The sequence below is a fragment of the Schistocerca cancellata genome, chromosome 12 (genome assembly GCF_023864275.1).
Source record: "Schistocerca cancellata isolate TAMUIC-IGC-003103 chromosome 12, iqSchCanc2.1, whole genome shotgun sequence".
NCBI classification, from domain to species: Eukaryota; Metazoa; Arthropoda; class Insecta; order Orthoptera; family Acrididae; genus Schistocerca; species Schistocerca cancellata.
This window is the reverse complement of record NC_064637.1, coordinates 134,366,035-134,371,769: the sequence shown is the minus strand read 5'-3', so window position 1 is coordinate 134,371,769 and position 5,735 is coordinate 134,366,035. Positions and strand designations below refer to the sequence as shown.

General features: G+C 43.1%; 1 non-coding gene across 1 annotated transcript; it reads left to right on the top strand.

Annotated features, from left to right (window-relative positions):
• Window positions 1–327: 327 nt before the first annotated feature.
• On the top strand, window positions 328–401 carry Trnap-ugg (transfer RNA proline (anticodon UGG)). The gene has a single exon. It is a non-coding gene; the product is annotated as a tRNA-Pro (tRNA).
• The last annotated feature ends 5,334 nt before the right edge of the window (window positions 402–5,735 follow it).

Here is a 5,735-nt window from a genome sequence, read left to right as displayed (position 1 = left end):
CAACTGCCTGTATGCAGCTAGGGGTATTCATTTCAATGTAATTTCATTCCAACGAGCTGCATGGTGACCGATGGTATCTGGTCCTTCGGACATGTCCGAAAGAACAGATACCATCTTCATATAAGGCTCAACGGCCATTTGACGATCTTCTTCTGTGCGGATGCACAAACAGTGCCCGAACTCTTACGGGAATCGGCGAAAAGCCGCGAGTAATAAGTATAATGGGCAGGGGCACTATGACTATAGTACGGGACAGTAAGTTGGGTATGTGGGTCTTAACGGGAGGAGTGCCAGAGATAAGTCCCTGCAGTCGCACTATCCTCTGTGTCCTCGGTGGCTCAGATGGATAGAGCGTCTGCCATGGAAGCAGGAGATCCCGGGTTCGAGTCCCGGTCGGGGCACACATTTTCAACTGTCCCCATTGACTTATATCAACGCCTGTATGCAGCTATGGGTATTCATTTCATGGTAATAGATTAATTTTCCGATGTATGCGCAATATGTTGCCCAGTTTGATGTAGAAAACAGCCATAGCAAAAGAGTATGCCGGAAATCCAAAAAAAGCGAAAGTGTTATATTAGTTCAGGGTCAGCTGCCAGAGCCTGTACCGTTCATCACTTCTCTGCAGGTCAGTGTGAAAGTCGATACTGTCTTCTGGCGTTGCTACTTTCTTAAAGAAACCGCCTCATCTGCGAACAGTTTTAAAGAGCATACGACGCTTTCTACTGGAGCATTTACATGCATTACAAACAGTAACGGTCCTATCACGCTTCCTTGGGGCACTCCGGAAATTACCTTTACATTCATCGATTTTGTTTCATGAAGAGCGTCGTGTTGTATCTTATCTGCAAGGAAGTCTTGAATCCAGTCGAAATTTAGGACCGATACTCGATATGCTCGTATGTTGTTTTCGCTAGACGGCAGTGTGGGACTGTGTAAAATGCGTTCCTGGAGACAAGGAATACGCCATGAATCTGACAAGGGAACCTCCCCATCGCACCCCCCTCAGATTTAGTTACAAGTTGGCACAGTGGATAGGCCTTGAAAAACTGAACACAGATCAATCGGGAAGACAGGAAGAAGTTGTGTGGAACTATGAAAAAAAAAACAAGCAAAATATACAAACTGAGTAGTCTATGCGCAAGTTAAGCAACAACAAGGACAAAAGGAGCCGAGGAGCGCCTGGTCCCGTGGTTAGCGTGGGCAGCTGCGGAACGAGAGGTCCTTGGTTCAAGTCTTCCCTCGAGTATAAAAATTTAATTTTTTATTTTCAGACAATTATTACCTGTCCGTCCGTCCGTCCGATGCGAGATAACTGCGCCGTAGTATGGGGACGCTACACCTAAACAAACATCGAAACACACGACGTCAGTCCACTACAGCGTACGGAAGAGAGAGTATTCCTGCTAACGAGGCTCCCTGGCTGGCAGTTGACTGTTCGCTACTTTGGACGAGAGTGCATTAAATACGTGAGATGTATTTCGTGGACAATATGTTTTCGGTTCCCATTGGAGAGGCACGTCCTTTCGTCTACTAATCCGCGCGGTTTTGCGGTGCGGTCGCAAAACACAGACACTAAACTTATTACAGTGAACAGAGACGTCAATGAACGAACGGACAGATCATAACTTTGCGAAAATAAACAAATTAAACTTTTCACTCGAGGAAAGACTTGAACCAAGGACCTCTTGCTCCGCAGCTGCTCACGCTAACCACGGGACCACGGCGCTCCTGACCTCAGATTATCCTTGATGTTACCTATCTTGTGCATGGACTACTCAGTTTGTATATTTTGCTTATTTTTTTCATAGTTCCACACAACTTCTCCGGTTTTCTCGATTGATCTGTGTTCAGTTTTTCAAGGCCTATCCACTGTGTCAACTTATAACCAAATCGGAGGGGGGTGCGATGGGGAGGTTCCCTTGTGAGTGTTATTGCTTACGGCGCTGTGGATCTCGTGGAGGGACAGAGCGAGCTGAGTTTCGTGTGATCTCTGTTGATTTTTGTAGAGGAGATTTTTCTTTCCCCCTAAACGTCATAGTTCTTAAGCGTAAAGCATGTTCCACAATTCTACTACAATTGACATCAAGATACAGGCCTATAATTATGTGCATCTGCCCTACAGTCCTTCTTGAATACGGGAATGATCTGCGCTTTTTTCCAGTCGCTAGTTTACTATAAAGTGCTGCCAGAAGGGTACCAAGTTCTTTTGCATAATCTTTGTAGTGCCTTATACACCTAGGTATCTCATCAGGCCCTGTTGCCTACCAAGCGACTTTAGGTGCTTTTCTGCTCCGCCATCGGTTATCTCAATCATTGAAAGGAGGGGCCGAGATACGATCTTCTGCGGTGGAACAATTTCGGAATATCTAATTCAGTATTTCGACCTTCTCTCTGTTATCTTCCGTTTCGGTGCCAGTATGATCGTTAGGCGAATGAACAGTTGATTTCGAACCGTCTACTGATTTTACATCAGACCAAAGTTTCTTAAGGTCTTTACTCAGATCGGTTGACAAAATTTTACTTTGGAAGTCAATGAACACTTTTCTCATTGCTCTCCTTACGTTCGTTTTCGCTTCGTTCAGCTTTTGTATGTCAGCTATGTTCTGAGTTCACTTGAATGTGAGATTAAGCTCTCTCTGTTTAATTAGCAGAATTCTAAAACGGCTATTAAGCCTCGGTGAATCTTTCCCATCCCTTAAGACTACGCTCGGAACTTGTCTAAAGCATACTGAATGATGCTTTTGATTTTTTTCCATTTTTGCCCCACATCTTCGTCTTCACCACTGAATATTTAATGCTGACTATCAGATACTTTGTAATTTATATCCCGTCACTCTTGTTTATCAAAAATATCTTCCTACCTATCTTAACATTCTTTGGTGAAACCGCAGCCTTAGTTGCTATCATACTAGAAATATTTTCGGTATTAAAAATACTGACTAGCAGTATTCATGTCATTCAGAACATTCTCAGCGTTGCCAATATGTACCGAACGTATAAGGTCAAGTATTGACGTTTCGGCAATATTCTACACTCAGATGTTGAAAAAGCTTCATGAACCACCCACTGTTTACGTTTTCAATTCGCCACTGTGCATATCACACCTCTGACTCAATTTTTAAGTAGTCGTTTAGCACAAAACAATTTTAACAGTCCAATGAAAGGGTAGTCATTGTATATACCACTTTAGGATGGTCAGTGGAGGATTCTATATGACACTGCTTAAAATATTAATTTGACAATATAGTATACATTGACGAATTACATCTAGGTGGCAAGTCACAGGATAACGATATGCAGATATACAGGTGGTGGTAGTATCGTGGACACAAGTTATAAGAGGGCAGTGAGTTGTCGGAGCTGTCATTGGTACTCAAGTCATCCATGTGAAAAAGTTTCCGACGCGATTGTGGCAGCAAGACAGAAATTAAGAGACTTTGAACGTAAGATGGTACTTGAAGCTATACGCAAGGGACATTACATTTCGGAAGTCGTTAGGGGATTCAGTATTCCGACATCCACAGTGTCAAGAATGTGTCGAGAACACCAAATTTCAGGCATTATATCTCACTACAGACATTGCAGTGGCGGACGGGCTTCACTTAACGACCGAGAGCAACAGCGTTTGTTTACAATTGCCAGTGCTAAAATACAAGCAACACTTGGTGAAATAACAGCAGAAATCAATGAGGAGGGGAGGGGCGGGGGGGTGCGCATACGACGAACGTATCCGTTAGGCCAGTATTACACTATCAAATTTCTTTTTCAAAGATTTGACCAAAGATGTGATCAAATATTCGTCAAATATATTTGACAAAGATCTATGACGTGGCGCTAAAACGGGGTATTACACTGTCATCACATTTTTCATCAAAGTTCAAGATGCAACAACTTGTTATTAACCGCAGCAGTTGCACGTACCACAGTTGCATTGAGAGCACATGCGGAAGAGAATCAAGGGAAAAAAAGGAAACGTACCTGGGTGAAGCTGTGGGTTTTACGACGACACAATAAAAAATGGTTCAAATGGCTCTGAGCAATATGGGACTTAGCTTCTAAGGTCATCAGTCCCCTAGAACTTAGAACCACTTAAACCTAACTAACCTAAGGACATCACACACATCCATGCCCGAGGAAGGATTCGAACCTGCGACCGTAGCGGTCGCGCTGTTCCAGACTGTAGCGCCTAGAACCGCTCGGCTAACACAATAAAAGCATTCAACAAAACTTCTTACGTGAGCCTATAGTGTAGGACGTCAAGTCGTACATCAATTATTTAATGTATGTGCTCAGTGAAGTGTATCCTCATATCACAAAGCACAATACTCACTTAAGAACTGCCATATCTGCAGAAGACGGATTCATGGTAACACTCCGATTCCTTGCTACTGGAGAGAGTTGAGTTAGGTTAGGTTAGGTTAGGGCAGGTCTCCAATCTTCTTAATCTACTTTTGTATTCAGGGTGCCTCACGCTGTAAAGAGCATCAGTAGCTTCATACATCTCTATTAATTTTGTAGTTGTCGGTACACACCAATTGTATTTACCAGCAATGTTTATAAGAACACTACAGATGACAGAACGCTGCAACGATGCTAGCACTCCACGTGTTAACATGTCACATTGCAGTGAACAGAAGACAAGCGACTTCTTTGACCAAATCTACTGCGGAGGCCGGTATTACACTATCAAATTTCTTTGTCAAAGATTTGATCAAAGATGTGATCAAATATTCCATCAAATATATTTAACAAAGATCTTTGATGTAGCGCTAGAAGGGGTATTACACTGTCATCATATTTTTCGTCAAAATTCAAGATGGCTGACAACAACTTGTTATTAACTGCAGCAGTTGCATGTACCCAATTGCACTGTGTGCACATGTGGAAGAGAAGAAAAGGGGGGGGGGGGGAGAGGAAACATACCTGGGTGAAGCCGTGGGTTTTTACGATGACACGACAAAAGCATTCAACAAAACTTGTTACGTGAGCTTATAGTGGAGGACATCAAGTCGTACATCAATTACTTAAGAATGGATGAGCATACATTTCTGTATGTGCTCAATGAAGTGTGTCCTCACATCACAAAGCACAATGTTCACTTAAGAACTGCTACATATGCAGAAGACAGGCTCACTGTAACACTCTGATTCCTTGCTACAGGAGAGGGTTGGGTTAGGTTAGGTTAGGCTAGGTCAGGTCAGGTCAGGTCAGGTCTCCAATCTTCTTAATCTATTTTTGTATTCAGGGTGCCTCACGTTGTAAAGCACCTCATCAGCTTCATACATCTCTATTAATTTTGTAGTTTTCAGTACACACCAATTGTATTTACCGGCAATGTTTATAAAAACACTACAGGCGACAGAATGCTGCAGCGATGCTAGCGCTCCATGTGGTAATATGTCACACTGCAGTGAACAGAAGACAAGCGACTTCTTTAATCAAATCTACAGCGAGGCCCTAGATTTGTTCAAATATTGGACGACATTTGACAAAGTTCCCTATTACACCATCAAATAGCTTTGACAAAGATATTGGACAAAGAAATTTGATAGTGTAAAATCGGCCTTAGTGCAGTGCATTATTTGACTGTGGCAGCAGATGACCGACGTGTGTGCCTTTGCTAACAGCACGACATGGCCTGCAGCGCCCTTCTTGACGCGTGACCGTATCGGTTGGAGCCTAGACGACTGGAAAACCGTGGCCAGGTCAGATGAGTCCCGATTTCATTTGGC